This window comes from Acinonyx jubatus, chromosome A1 (assembly GCF_027475565.1).
Source record: "Acinonyx jubatus isolate Ajub_Pintada_27869175 chromosome A1, VMU_Ajub_asm_v1.0, whole genome shotgun sequence".
Classification (NCBI taxonomy): Eukaryota; Metazoa; Chordata; class Mammalia; order Carnivora; family Felidae; genus Acinonyx; species Acinonyx jubatus.
The window spans coordinates 150182399-150198544 of record NC_069380.1 but is presented as its reverse complement, the minus strand read 5'-3'; the positions used below and the strand labels follow the sequence as shown (position 1 = coordinate 150198544).

General features: G+C 35.2%; 1 long non-coding RNA gene across 1 annotated transcript in view; it reads left to right on the top strand.

Annotated features, from left to right (window-relative positions):
- The window catches only part of LOC128316099 (uncharacterized), a 149084-nt gene that overhangs the window by 34003 nt on the left and 98935 nt on the right, over positions 1-16146 (top strand). The window lies entirely within an intron of this gene.

The following is a 16146-nucleotide window of genomic DNA, read 5'->3' as shown; positions in this document are numbered from 1 at the left end:
ACAAATCTATTAACTTATTTTAAAAAGTATAAAAATGCTTTTATTTTCCTTTACCTGAAAAAAATTTCTAATGGAAAATTTTGAGTTGAGTAAAATACCTGATTGTATTTAATTTCCATTCTGAAATTATTTTGTACTTTCTGCTTGATAAGGGAGTGTTTTATGAAGAGGGCCATGATTATTTTTTATTCCTTCTGATAATGTAAATCATTAACTTGTGAAATCAGAACCGTACAGGATCCATAAAATGAGCTGTCCCAATACCAAAAGATTTTCCCTGCACTTTCCAAGGATTCAGACTAATCTTGGGTAATCAGCTGTGTATTGAAGCAGAAGAGGATTGTATTGAAAGCAAAAGAAAAAAAAAAGAACCCAGTGGGTTAAAAAAAGTTGATTTTATCTCAAAATGTTATTGTAATTTGAAAAATAACACACCTACTACATTCATAACCCCGCTTCAGCAGATATCTCAACCTTGTAGCAAAAAGTTCCCTTGTTTGGTCTTCAAAATTATAGAATCTATGCTCCTCTTTTCCCAACCATACTTCATGTAATTCGTGCTAATCTTAAATTAAGCAATTTATTAAAATAAAGTATAAAAGTCTAGCTGGCTTTATGATCAACCATTAAACACTTGACGTTGAACCACTGAATTAAACAGACACAGTGCTTTACTATTATAAAAGAAGTAAAAAATAACAGAATAAAATCAGTATTTGGAAAAATACTCTCTCCAAGACAGAGAAAGCTAAACACACAGGTTCTCAAAATTCTGCCACCTTCCTACCTGTTTCCAACTAGCACTAAACACAGAATTATAAAAATTTGCGCTTGTACCGTTTGTCTCTTAAAATAGCACTAAACGTATGTGAAGTCTCCAAATTAAAGCTTCCCCCACCCACACCCCAACTATAGGACATTGTAACCACAAATGCCTTGAGATATTGGCTGAATCATCCCCTTTTCCAAAATTGTCCATCTGTCTTTGAGAGTAGTTGTGATCTGGAGGTTCAAGTTGACTTACTCACTGAGCTGCCTGCCAGTTTAGATGCACTTTGTAGGTGGAAAATTGTTGGTCTTTGTCCCTCCCAGCTTGTAAGTAAAATGAGGCTGCCAAGAGATAAACACATTCTAAGTTTATCATGCTATTCTTGGCCTCAAACTACAAGCCATAAGGCAACTATTGCTCAAGGTACCGTGTTTACAAGTGTTCAGTCCTCCGCTGTTTCAGAGACCCAACAAGATGGAATTTCTTCCTGCCAGCGATATTTTTTTTCCTAAGCTTTCACATTTCTCATTTCCTTTTTAAAAGTGAGGACAGGGAGCAGCTTCTTTGACAACATCTCGAAGGGTTGAAGTCTCATTAAAATTTTGATGATGATGTTTTGGGGTTTTCTCCCCCAGAGGCAACCATAAGTTCCTAAAAAAAAATTTTTGGAAGCTTCTTTCTATTATTATCATTATCATCGTCATTTTTTTTTACTTAAAAGTGAGCAGGATGTATGCTAATGTATCTTCATATAGGCCTTTGCAATTTTTGCTGTTTATTCTTTACCTCATTTAATGCATTGACCTTTAATATAACACATTTATTATAATAAAATCCATCGATGTTTCTCTCTTAATTGATACGATTTTTCTTATTAGGTAGCTATATTGAAAATAATCAGTTTGGTAATGTTCCCAAATCAACCCCCCCCCCCAGTTTTTTTTCTTTACTTTCTTTTTCTTTTTCCTTATTTTCCTTCCTTCCTTCCTTCCTTCCTTCCTTCCTTCCTTCCTTCCTTCCTTTCTTCTTTTCATGAGAGAAAGTACTGAGTTAACTTTTCTTCACAAATGTCTTCCTGGCTGCATTGGATAACAGGATGTATTGAGTTCATACATCTTAAATATAAAAGAGGAGTATAACTATATCACATCCTATATTGGCACAGTATATTGACATGTATTATGTATGATGTTACACTGTTTAAATTATTAGAAATCACATTAAAAGAAATTATAATAAGATAGGGCTTTTTACCAAATCTAGAATATTTGGCAAAGATAAGATAATCAAGTTCAATCCTTGATTTACAAATAAGACTTTCAGCTCTCAGAATTTTATAACTACATTATATATCATGATTTTTTTGCATTTCATTAAAACTCTAACATTCCCTTCAGATTTCAGCATAATACTTATATAATTTACCTATAAAATCAAACCTTAATTGTTTTTTCTTGGGTATGGTAGCTATTGATCCACATTCTGGAAAATATTTTGGGCATACACTAATGTCTGTTCCTACAGTGGTTTAATGTTGCTGTATATTAAATTCACTGACTGCATGACAAATGAAAAGAACATGACAGAAGAAATTTTACTTGTTCTGGTTTAAGTTATAAAAGGTAGAGAAGAAAGATTTGTGATAATCTATCCTGGGAGACTGCAAGGAAAAATGAGATGTTCTTTTTGAAGCATTACTTACGATCATCCAGAGGGTCAAAATCATGTCTTCGCTAATATGGGCAGGAGAAGCTTTAAGGACTGTCATGCATAGGGGCCAGAATATATTTCATAACCACTCAGTGGATTTTGAAGAGGTACAGATCAAATAATGGGGAGCACTGGATGAATTCACTATTTGAACGTCATCTCTTTGTTACTGCTAGAATTTACCTGCAACACTCCATTAACAATAATGAAAGAGTGAGTAATATTATCATCAATGCCTGTAGAAATCTTAACTACCTTTTATCTGTACAACTACAAGAAGGTGTTAAGACTTGTGTATATTCTGAAGACCATGTCACTAGATACATTTGATGCCTTTGCTTTACAGATGTCTTGCTCTTGATTTATTCAAATAGTGTTTTTAAATGTACATAGGTGACACAGAGTGGCTAAATAGTTTATAAAATTTGTTATAATATTTCAAAATTCATACTGTTAAAATATCTAAAAGCCTTCGACGTTGAAGAAATAGCCTAAATTCTGATGAACTAAGGGATTGACTGGTTGTTAGTACATAGCAGTGTCAGTAATCACTATCCTTTGATTGGACTAACAGGCACTTTCTAGAGCTGAAGGAGGAGACTGTCAGAGTGTCGTTACTTTGACATTGTCAAAAGCATGAGGCAGGTTACTAGAATATTTTAACCTATTAGGAGTCATTGTGGAGAAACACTTCCTGAATAGTATTTGACAGTTTTTTACACTGTACATGTAAATTAAATAAATTTAATTTCCTATTTAAGTCTGCTTCTTAGCTTAAGCTAAATGTAAGGAGTCCCAGAATTAAAATTATGAAGTAGATAGTTTTCAGCATCAATGCCATTAGTAAGAAATTAGAATTTTAAGTACCAGGAGCACACAAATAAAACAAACACATACACACTTTTTTCCCTGAAAGATTGAGAATTATTTTTAAAAGTAGATAGTTTTCCTACTTGTGAAATAGATTTGCTTTACCTGTTAAGCTAGGATATTCTTTGAGTTTACCATTTAATCTTCTATTGGACTCTTTGGTATTGATACAATTTACTTCCATTTTGTTTGTGGATGTCCTTGAGAGGGTGTGTATGAGGTCATGCTGTGAGTATTGGAAGTCTGCATGACGTTGTGATAACAGTTCATAAATCTCAATGTCTCAGTGGTTTAAACAAAAGAAGATATTTCTTACAATACATATTTAACAGAGTAAAGCAACTATATTCAAGTTTATCATAGTTACTCCAAGACCCAGTAGATTGAGGCTTTATCTCAAGACATGCTTTGATGACTATTGAGGCAGGAAAAGGGAATAAGGTGAATTACTCCATGGCTCTTAAAGATTTTGTTTGTAAGTGGCATGCATCTCTTCCATTCATACTTTCTTAGCCAAAGAAAGCCACAGGATATTGCCTACCCCAAACATGGTAAAGAAATGCTCCTACTTTGTGAAGAAGAAATGGAAAATCCCTGAGCAGACCTTATGACTTAACTACTACAAGGGATAATATTTATAACTATTAAGGGAAGTCACTTTTTCTTTTTTTTTTAATTTTTTTTTTTGGAAAAATTTTAATGTTTATTTTTGAGAGAAAGCTAGAATGCATGTGAGCAGGGTAAGGGCAGAGAGAGGGAGACAGAGGATCCAAAGTGAGCTCCATGCTGATAGTAGAGCCTGATGTGGGGCTCGAACTCACAGAACCACATATCGTGACCTGACCTGAAGTCAGTCGCTTAACTGACTGAGCGACCCAGGTGCCCCAGAAGTCAGTTTTTCTTAAATCACCAGGAGTAGAACGCATTTGATACAGAGTTCTGTTTTTCTGCCTCACATTAATTTAATACTTGGGTAGCATTCAGGGAGATTTTGAGTCCTTGTCTCACTTTAAATCTTGCCTTATTGTGCCTACCATAGTTAAACCATGACAAATGCTTTGGGAGAGCTTTCAGTGTTTCCACACTTTTGCTTAGGAAGTCAACATGGGAGTATCTGCTTTTATCTATAAACTGTAGTGAATTAGCAGCAGCTGCTTAAACCTGGTTGGAAACAAGTTGTGCCCCTATGTACATGTGTAGTAGCTAAAACGAGACCTAGCATACAATAACATAAAAAAAATATAAAGTCTCCCAGAGATACGTAGCAAACATAATCCTTGTTACAAAGCATGTAGTTTCAGTGCTTTTAGATCAAAATGGCCAATATGTTTACTCAAATGGAACAGATAACATTATAGAGAGTTTGAAAATCTTGTTTTTAAATGTTTTTTGAGAGAGTGAACGTGAGTGGGGGAGGGGCAGAGAAAGAGGGGATGGAGCATCTGAAGTGGGCTCACCGCTGACAGCAGAGAACCTGGGCTCAAACTTAAGAACCCTGAGATCATGACCTGAACCAAAATCAGATGCCTAGCAGACTGAGCCACCCAGGTGCCCCTAATCTTAAGCATTATCCTGGAAATACTGTATTATCAATAACTTAATAGAACCAATGCATTATACACAGGAGTGTAAAACCTCAGTCAACACACTGTGCAAAATAAGTCCACTGACCCAATCAAAGGAGGGACAGGGAGATTCAGAACACAGTGAAGTGAGGCTTTAATCAACATTCTTGCAAGAGGGGGTATCTGATGGACAGGCACACACAGTCAGTTAAAGCAGACAATTTATCTCCTAGTGTGCAAGTCCCACCCCTGATTCCTCATTGGCTGAATAACTACAGAGGTTACAACCTTACCCGGAAGTCGCTTATGCCCATGTAAGGCAAAATGTAGTCTGATTGGAACAAATGTACATTCCTTGAAGTGCTGCAGAGACTTCAGTTCTTGGGCTCATGCTCATGGCAAAGCCTTGGAAAAATAAGCCTGTGAAATGGATAGGGAAAGAAGCAGCAGGAAGTGAAGTGTCTAAGGTATTGGGACTCCATTGGGGTGCGGCGGTGGGCAGGGTGATTGGTACATATTTCCAGTAACTTGTAAACCTATTGTTAACTAGACAGCACAGATGTTATTTGGTATTTCTGAAAGTGAATCATCTCACTTTTCACACAAACATGCCATTAACAACTTTAAAGAAATCTTGATACATCTTATCTGTTACACATTGCCTTATTTTGTCTACCACATTACTAGTCATAGTGACATGATGATGGGCCAACTCTGAAATTTTACATATTCTCCAACTACTAGTGACACAAGATATCTGGAAATGAAGACTAGAAAGGGTAATGCTGATGTATGTGTGCTTTTGTTTTGCATCCCATCTTAAAATAATTTTTCTCCATGCCACCCCTTAAAACTTAAAAGGTACTGGTGTGAAAGAACCAGGTCATTATTCTTAGGAAAGATCATGAGAGCATGTTCAATTAAAGTAAGTAGTAAAGGACCATAGAGTCCTTTGTTTGCAGGGAGGACAATAGAGAATCTTTAGAGACGAATCAAAGAAACCATGAGAATGAGAATATTTGGGAAATGGTGGTGTGGGGCAGGGGTGGGGCCAGTCCAGCAAACACGAGCAGGTCTCTGAACTATCTTGTTCCTTGATGATTTCCTGGATCCACTTTCTTGTTTCTTAGGGTGATCTGAGATTTCTTTTCCTCACAATCAAAATACTTGTCAGGAAAAGTAGAGGTTTCTTAATTGTATCTAGTAGAATTGAACATCTTGCTTTAAGAAAAATACCTAAATTGTAATTATTCTGCACATTTTTAGTTTGTGTTTACTAGGCCAAGAGATAGTTTATTTAATGCGTTTCTACCTGGTTGTCTAAATTGTGTAAATATGAGGAGTAACTATGAATAGTTAATATATAATAATAATTTATAAATATGAAGAATAACTTTTATCTAGAAGACTGTTTAGAAATTACATAAAACTTAAGCTTTGTTTATTACTGGTGGAAACATGGATATTGTTTATTATTGACCATTATCTCTGAAATGTTGACTAAGCAGTCAAAGATCTCTGAAAAGTTCCAGAGTAAGAATTCTAATTGTATTGTCACACAATGTAAAATATAAATTCTCAAGTTCTAAGCATGCATTGCTTTTCCTGAAGTATGTTGAAGTACAAACATATGTGTGAAATTTGTTGACTATTTCAATGTTTAGGGATTCAAGACAGCATATAATTATGCTGAAGGAATTAATCCCTGTGATACCAATTGAGAAGCATGGTGTTATGGGGCACCTGGGTGGCTCAGACGGTTAAGTATCGACTTCAGCTCAGGTCATGATTTCATGGCTGGTGAGTTGGAGCCCTACATCGGGCTCTGTGCTGACAGCTCACAGTCTGGAGCCTGCTTCCAGTTTTGTGTCTCCCTCTCTCTCTCTCTTTCTCTGTCCCTTCCCTGCTCACACTCTCTCTCTGTCTCTCAAAAATGAATAAATCTTAAAAAAAAAAAAGAATGATGTTGCTAATACATCCCATTTGCCACTAGTTGTTGTAAGTCACCTAAAGGCTTATTCTCTTTTTTCAAAAAAAGACATAGGTAATTTGATATTTTTTTACTGAAGTAAAAAGAAATTACATGTATCTTCAAAATATTTTGTTACGTTGATACAACACATAACTTTGATTAAATTTCATGAGTTGGACATCACAATAGTCATAACAAAATAACTTACATTAACCATGTTGAATAAAGATGGGTAATATTATAACTGATTAGGTAATTCATATTGCCATCCTTTTTATTTCATGAACTTAGTTAACAAAGAGTGTCGAGAGTTAGGCTGTATCTACTGGACATGCAATGACCTAAAGGTTTGACATTATCCGGCTTCAACATGTGATCCAAATGGTTTGTTTGTTTTTGAGAGACAGAGCACACAGGTGGGAGAGAGGAGCCAAGGGGGAGAGAGACAATTCCAAGTAGGCCCCATGCTCAGCATAGAGCCAGACATGGGGCTTGATCCCACAACCCTGGGGTCATGACCTGAGTTGAAATCAAGAGTCTGATGCTCAACGGAGCCACCCAGGTGACCCCCCAAATGGTTTATTTATTTAAATGCACTAGTCAGCATAACAAATGTAGGCAAATAGAGTTCTGAACCAGCGATTAGAAGACCTGTTCAAGTCTCTGTTTTGCCTCTTATAGGTCATTGCTGGCAGGAAGGGAGGTGGGGGACATTCCTGTTGTGTATTCTGGAACCTATATCTTTATTCTATCTGAAAGGAATCAAATGCCTGGATGTTCTAACCTACAGGGACATTATGAGGCATAAACCAGATAATACACATGAAGTACTTTGTTAATTACAATATATTGAATTATCAGTCAGAGGTATCCCATTAAATATGTTTGAAAATACATATTAATAAAAGGTTAAACCGGACATGGAATCTGAAATCAGTAGACATGAATGTTAATGCAGTTTTTAAACAGGCTCGTAAGACCTGAAAGTAGGTCTGTCCCTGAGTGGACCTCAGTACCTTGTTATTTTCCTCAGGAAGAGGTTTTAGCTTCCACTCCATTCAAAGGGCCATTGCAAAGATAGAAAATAGATTTTACCTCTTAGAGTAATTTATCTTATAAATATGTTTGAATGTACTTAGTTTTATTATTAAAGGTAATATATCCGTTGGCTGTGATAAAATAGTGAAATGAACTTACCCTCTCTCCAAATAACTGAAACAAACAAAATATATGAAACTGTGGGCATTGGACAACAGTACAGGACAGCGATCTAGGAGAAGGGAAATCATTGAGCTAACCTCTAGGATCGACCCAGTTCACTGCTTATGATTGTCCTATTTACAATCTAACACCATGCAAGGAGGGTGAGAACCAACAAGAGCCCAGTAATCTCTGAAATGAAGAGGCAGAGAAGTCAAAGTAGTTAGAATTTGCAGAGCCGAGTGCTATAAAAGAGAGCTGTATTAAGGGAGAGCTACAGAGATAGAGCTCTGGAAGTCTGCACAGGGTTCTCCCCAAGTCTTCAGGTGTATGCATAGTAAGCGCATGTATATAAGAAAACTACTCAAGGCCAGAGAATTAGACTCTGGGAAGGAATTGTCAGAGCAATCCCTGGTGATCGCGAAGGATAGTTGGTATTCCCACAATGCAGATAGAGAAAGTTCTCATAATACACAGGGCATATGGTAGAATATTCAAAATTGGTGTTGCCTCATTAGGGGGTCAAAATTAGCCCTAGACAAAAGATCACCCCGGAACTGCCTAATGAAGCCTAAAAGCAAACTTGGAAAAGATCAACTTATTTTCATGTAACTTGGATCCTACGCCAAAGCTCCAGAATATTTAAAGGAATAAAAAATATATATCAGTATCCCATGAGGTTAAAAAAAAAAATCTGGCATCAAACAAAAAATTACTGTGGATGCAAAGGCTATAAACCACGATGAGAAAAATCTATCACTGGAAACACAATGAAGCGCAGAGGATAGAATTAATAGAAAACATTAAAATAGTTATCCATAAAATATTGATATGTTTAAAAGGATAATGGGATGAGCATGTTCCAATATCCTAGCTTGTGACTTTATATCAGAGATTTAATGTAGAACTAATACCAAATACGCCTTACAAAAAATTGAAAAGGGAAGGAAAGTAGCATTATCCTGATACTCAAAATAGAAAAAAAATATTTTGGGGCACCTGGGTGGCTCAGTTGGTTGAGGGTCCAATTTCAGCTCAGGTCATGATCTCATGGTTCATGAGTTCGAGCCCCGCATTGGGCTCTGTGCTGACAGCTTGGAGCCTGGAGCCTGCTTCCAATTCTGTGTCTCCCTCTCTCTGTCCCTCTCCCCCTCACGCTCTCTTTCTCCCAAAAATAAACATTTAAAAATAATTTTAAAAAAGAAAACCAATATTTTAAGAAAAGAAAGCTATGGGCCAACATCACACGTGAACTAGATGCAGAAATTCTTAACAGAGTTTAAGAAATCAAATCCAACAACGTAGAAAACGAATGAGACACCATAATGAAGTGCAGTTTATCACAGGAATGCAAGATTTGTTTATGATTCAAACCTCAGTACATTCAACCTTATTGAAACTAAGGAAAAAGGAGAAATGGATGATCTCAATAGAGGCAGAGAAAACATTTGTCAAAAATCCAGTATCGATTCCTGATAAACATTCTCAACAAATTAGAAATAGAAGAGAACTTCTTCAATTTGATAAAGGCTACCTATAGGTGAATTTATAGTTAATAGCATATGTAATTGTCAGGCATTAAGTGTTTTCCCCTTAGGATGACGAACAAGATGAAAATATCTACTCTTAGGGCTTCTGTTCAACCTGTCATGGGGGTTCTAAAGAAGAGAAAAAAGTAAAATCACTCAGGTTGAAAGGAAGAATGAAAACTGTCTTTATTTGCAGATGATATGATAATCTGTCTAGACAATATATATGATCTACAAAAACATTACTAGAACTTTAAACATGTTTATCAAGATTTCTCAATACAGAGCCAAATATAAAAACAACTGTATTTCTATAAACTGTCAATGAACAATTGTAAGAAATGTGTCACTTGAGGTAGCATAAAAATAATGAAATATTTAGGGATAAATCTGACAAAATATTTGTGTTATCTCTACACTGAAAACTACAAAACATTACTGAGAGAAATTATATAAGACCTGAATAAATGGACAGATATACTGTGTCCTTGAATTAGAATATTCAATATTATCAAGATGTTAATTTTTCCAAAACAAATCTATAGATTCAATGCAATTCCAGTTGAATCAATACTAGCAGGCTTTTTTTTTTTTTAAAGTTTTTAATGTTATGTATTTTTGAGAGAGAGAGAGCTTGAGAGTGTGAGAGCTCAGGGGAGGGGCAGAGAGAGAGGGAGACACAGAATCCGAAGCAGGCTCCAGGCTGTGAGCGGTCAGCACAGAGCCTGATGTGGGGCTCGAACCCACAAACCATGACATCATGAGCTGAACCGAAGTCAGATGCTTAATGTACTGAGCCACCCAGGAGCCCCTAGCAGGCTTTTTTAAAAGAGGTTGACAGACTGGTTCTAAATTTATTTGGTAATGTGAGACCTAGAATTGCAAAATGACTTTGGCTTTTCTAACTGAAAAAAAATTGGAGTATTTACTCTAGTTGATAAAAATATTTAATGTAAATTTCTAATAGTCAAGTATAGTATTGGCAAAAGTACTAATAGAACACAATAGAGAATCCAGAAATAGATCCACACTGTACAGTCAATTGATTTTTGATATTGATGCCAAGGCAATTAAAATGGGGGAAATGATCACCTTTTCAACAAGTAGTATTGCAAGAATTGATTAGCCATAATAAGGAAGAAATTTGACCTTTTCTTCATATCATGTACAGATATTTAATTGAAATGCACACCTAAATGAAGGAGCTAAGACTATAAAAGTACTAATAGAGAACAGGAGAAATACTTTGTGTCTTGGGGTAAACAGTATTTCTAACATATGACAAAAGCACAATCCATAAGATAAACAGTTTGAAAGCTAGGCACCAGCAAAATTAAAGTCTTCAGCTTTTCAAAAGGCACTTTAAGAAAATGAAAATATAAGCTGTAGACTTGGAAGAATATCTGCAAAACGCCCATTTGATAAAGGACTTGTGTTCAGAATACATAATGAACCTGAAAAACTCAATTATACATAAGCAAACAAACATTAAAAAATGGGCAAATAATTTTCATAGAGAATTTGCCAAAAAAGGTACGCAGGATCATTAGTCATTAGGAAATGCAAAATTAAGCTGCGGTTAGATACACCAACACACCCACTAGAATGGTTGAAATTAAGATTTACCACACCAATGGATTGTGAAGCTGTGGCATGACTTGAATTCATATATGGATTTGGGGAGTAAAAGATACAGTAACCACTTTAGAAAACAGTTGGGAACCTAAAAAGTTAAATGTATTCCCACCATATAATATAGCCACTCCATTTGTAGATATTTACTCAACAGAGATGGTAAAGCATATGTCCATATATTACTAGCACAGAAATGTTTATAACAGATTTATTTGTAATAGGCAAAGAGAAAATCTGAATGACCATCAACAGGTAAATATATAAACAAATTGTGATATATTCAAAAACAGTATACTACTCAGTAGTAAAAAGAAAGGTGAAAATGAATAAATCTCAAATAGTTATGCTGAGTGAAAGAAACCAGACAAAAATGAGTACTTACTCTCTGGGTCTATTTATATAAAATTCTAGAAAATGCAGTCTTTAAAGACATAAAACAAGTTAAGTGGTTCACTAGAGATGGCTGATAGAGGAGAGAGAATGAAAGCCGGAATATACTGGGGCACAAAAAAGTTGGGGTGGTGGTGGGAATGTATATGTTCCCTGCATTGTAATAATGTTTTCTTGGGTATATACGTGTCAGACCTCATAAAATTTTACATCAATACATGGACTTTGTAGTACATCAATCATACCTCAATAAAGCTCTACAATGAAGAGTAATATATCTGTACTAAAGTGGTGAAGACTGTAGATACCTTGATTTTCATATAATCGGTCATAGCTGCTTTTACATATATCAGAAGTGATTTACAAGTGTATGTGTGTGTCTCTGTGTGTGTTTTAATGAAATGCTTAAGGGCTTTGGCCGTCAGACCTTTTAATGTATCTCCTACTGAGGTGTAAAACTTAAAGCTATACATAAGAAATTTTGATTTGATATGATGCTTAAACGCCTTACTGACTATTCATATGAATGAAATAATCAATTTGGCTTTTTTGATAATCAATTTTTAGATGAAAGGCAGCCGAAATGCACAAATTAATGATGTCTATGGGTTAGCCCTCTTTGACCCGTTGTGGTCTTAATAACATTATTAGAAGAAAAATGTCATTATCCAATGTGATCTCATAAGCTACCACAATTTACAGCCACCTCTGCTTATTTGCTACTCTAAAGAACAATTTTGTGGCTTTGCTTAAAGAAAGTGAAGTCTTTTGTTTCTCCCTGAGGTTGTCATACCAACAACAATTATTTAGCTCTAATTGGTCTGTAGGAGGTCAGGATCAGCAGCCTAAAAATGCACTTTAAGGATTTCACATTTCAGCTCAGTGGTTAAATTGTAGCATTCTCTGTCTTTACAGTAATATTCTGAAAATACCTATTTTAGACCTCTTGTTTGTCCCCCTCCTTTCTCTTTTTCTAGAGGAAGTTTCAGTCCATTAATAAGGAATAGACCCAGGGTTGTTGTGGCTTTTAAAATGTGATTGTTTTGCCTCTTAAATTTATCCCGCTCCACTTCTTTGGAACTGGTTGTGAAACCATGCTTCTCTATTTTCAAAAGTATGCCATTCACTTTGCAATGTATATTTTTTTGTCTCTAAAAAATGAAAATACTGAAAAAGTTGAAGCCAACCTAAATCTGATGATTTTATAGCCATCTTAACTTTCATCTTTATCTCTGCTTGCTCCCCTTTTTAAATGAGTTTTATTTAATCTACTCTGTAGCTTCCCATTTTGCTCATGTGTAATATGTCTGTCACTGCTGAGGGCCGTGGCAGTGTGTTTAGTAAAGATAATAAATTAGAAATAAGACAAAATATGATTTGATAATACTCAGCTTATCAATACTAATTGTTGATTTGAACTTAAGATTGCTTTGTAGTCTTTAATGTTAGTCTGATTTTCAAAACTATAATACAATTTACCAAATCTGGCATTTTTATAAAAAGACTGTCAACCTTTTTCTATGTTGATAGCTTTCATTATGTCAGAGAGTCTTCAAAAGGCTGTTTGATATTTTCCTTTATAAAAGAAATATACACAGGTTTTTAATTTATAATTTTACTAGTGGTTCTTCATACCAAAGGACTAGAGTATCTGTCTTAAAATTACATGTATTTATATGTACATATATATAGCTGTGTCCTCAAGCTTTGTCTTGATCTACTTTAATCTCACTCTGTTCCATGGCCATTGCAGTGTAACTTTTTGTCCCTGATTATAGTTTAATAACATCATGTCTGTCTTCTAGAGTATTAAACTCTTATAACCAGAAGTCTAGATATCCTTATTCCCTTAAATATAGCCCCTAATTGTCCCAAAATACTGGTAGAAAATATGGAATGATAACAAATAAAATGAGAAGCTTCTACACAGGTTCTGAAACACTTGAATCGACTGTTTTTATTCTACGAAAAGAAACGATTGATTTTACTCGGAGGTTTGGGGGAAAGTAGCTTTACACAGGCATGCCAGAAAACCTTGAAAAATTATTTCAGTAAAAAAAAAAAAAAAAAAAAGAAAACCTCTTTGGTGGGATTTCATGTGATACAGCTTACCATTACTTATAACTGTATAATGTAGTTAACACTGTAATTTAACACATAATATTACGTTGCAACCCTAATGTCAAGTTAACTAACATTTTCTTTTTTTTTTTTTTTAATTTTTTTAATGTTTGTTTATTTTTGAGAGAGAGAGAGACAGAGCATGAGCGGGTGAGGGACAGAGACACAGAATAGGAAGCAGGCTCCAGACTCTGAGCTGTCAGCACAGAGCCCGATGCGGGGCTCGAACACACAAACTGTGAGATTATGACCTGAGCAAAGTCAGGCGCTTAACTGACTGAGCCACCCAGGTGCTCCTAACTAATATTTTTAAGCCTAAGATTCTTTACTTGTGTAATGGCAATGATAATTTCTACTTCAGACTATGGATGTGAATGGTTAAATGAGATTATGTGCATTAGATACTAAATACTAAGTGAGCATTTATTATGTGAATAATAGAATTAAGGGACAATAAAACAATTGGACTGATTTGAAGAGAAAAGAATTGAATAATATAATAAAAAGAATGATTAGACAAAAATAAAAGATTAAAAAATAAGTTTGAGGCTATACCAACTTTTTTTTTAAACAGACTTTATTTTTTAGAGCAGTTTTAGGTTCCTAGCAAAATTAAGGGAAAGGTATAGGGATTTAACATCTGCCTCCTACCCTCTTACATATGCATAGCCTCCTCTATTAAACATCTTCCACCCAGAGTGGTAAATTAGTTATAATTGATGAACCTTCACTGACCTATCACAGTCACACAAAGACTGTAGTTTACACTAGGATTTATTCTGGGGGCTTTACGTGTTTTTTGTTTTTGTTTTGTTGTTGTTGTTGTTTTTGTTTTTTTTATATCAAAAATCAAGTTTTGTAATCATAAAAATAAATTGTTATATTTCTATCGTAAGGGATTTATTAGCTTAACTCATAAAACTTGTCTATACCACTTTTTCATTTCTTAATCATCTAATACTGCCTTACAACTTTAGGGGCTTTATGTTTTTTGGGTTTGCAAATATATATATTGATTTCTATCCATCATTATACATATAAAGTCATTTTACCACTTTAAAAATCCATCTAGAACTGGCTGGAACTGGGTATTTCCCTTCCCTCAGGTCGGTTGGTCAGTGATAGAACCTCAGCAGGTTAGATTGTGGTTAAACAGTTTCTCCAGAGGGCAGAACTTGTTAAGAACAGAACATTGTGGTGTATCTCAAAATGGTTCCTTTTTCCCTCCCCCTGCTGGAAGCATGAGGGAACTTTTCTCAAATACTCATTATGAGAATCAGGTTGAACTCCAGAGGTAAAATTCACAGAAGTGTGGGACCACCCCTATGATTGAGTCCCCTTGGAGTTTTAAACTCTGAGTTGTAATTAGCCAATTACAGTTAGTATTTCTCTTCCTTTCATTCAGCCACCACCCCCCCCCCACCCCCCCCCCCCCCCCCCCCCCCGCCCAGCCCCCTGCTTTCCTCTAAATGTTTCTGCTGATGAGTTGTGAGTCTCTGTTTTGCTATTGGTCTCTCCAGTTTTCTGGGCAGTGGTTTTCCCTGAGACCTCACATCTTTTATGGTTATGAGAAGACTTGTCAGTTTTTCAATTCAGCTTTTTACTTGTTTGGACAGAGCGCTAACTTCCCATCTTACATGCCACTTTGGAAAGTAGAAGTCCCATATCAACTTTTGCTAATTACTTGAGATATTTTTTACAGATATTTAAAGATAATTTTAAAAAATAACTCACATTTAGGCCTCAATACATTTTATTTTTGAAACCAATATGCCATTTAAACAAATCACTGTGTCAATGATTTATTTAGCTTTCATTATTAAATAAAGAGTATTGGAAGTGTTGATGACAAAACAAATTATATTTTTAAAATACATGTTTAAATTCTATAATATGCCTTGTATTTTCCTATGCAAAAATATTTTAAGGATAAATATTCCAATGTGAGGCCAGATATTTATGTGTGTGTTCTGCTAGTCTCCTCTATTTTGCTCTTATTTATTTGTCTTGAAATTGGTCCCATTTCATAAAAGCATTTAACTTGATTAAACACTGGATAATGTGAGAAAATACAATCAGAATCTTGGTAAAAAAAGACATAATAATGCTCTTACCGTACGTAGCTCAAGGGTAGAACATAGTTTTGCCTGAGGAATCTCATAAACACCTAATATGGTCCGTGTTGCCATATCACTGAAGTGTATGAGGAAAATATTAATGTGAATTATATAACCCTAAAATCATTTAAGATTTGAAATGTATAAAGAGTATTGGTGGTTGGAGCTTAAACACTGGAAAATGGAAGTAAGCCAAAACACTGGCACTAACACTCTGCTCTTGTTAAGAAAATGCCAAGGGATCTTTTCACAAGAGTAACTTGCAGAT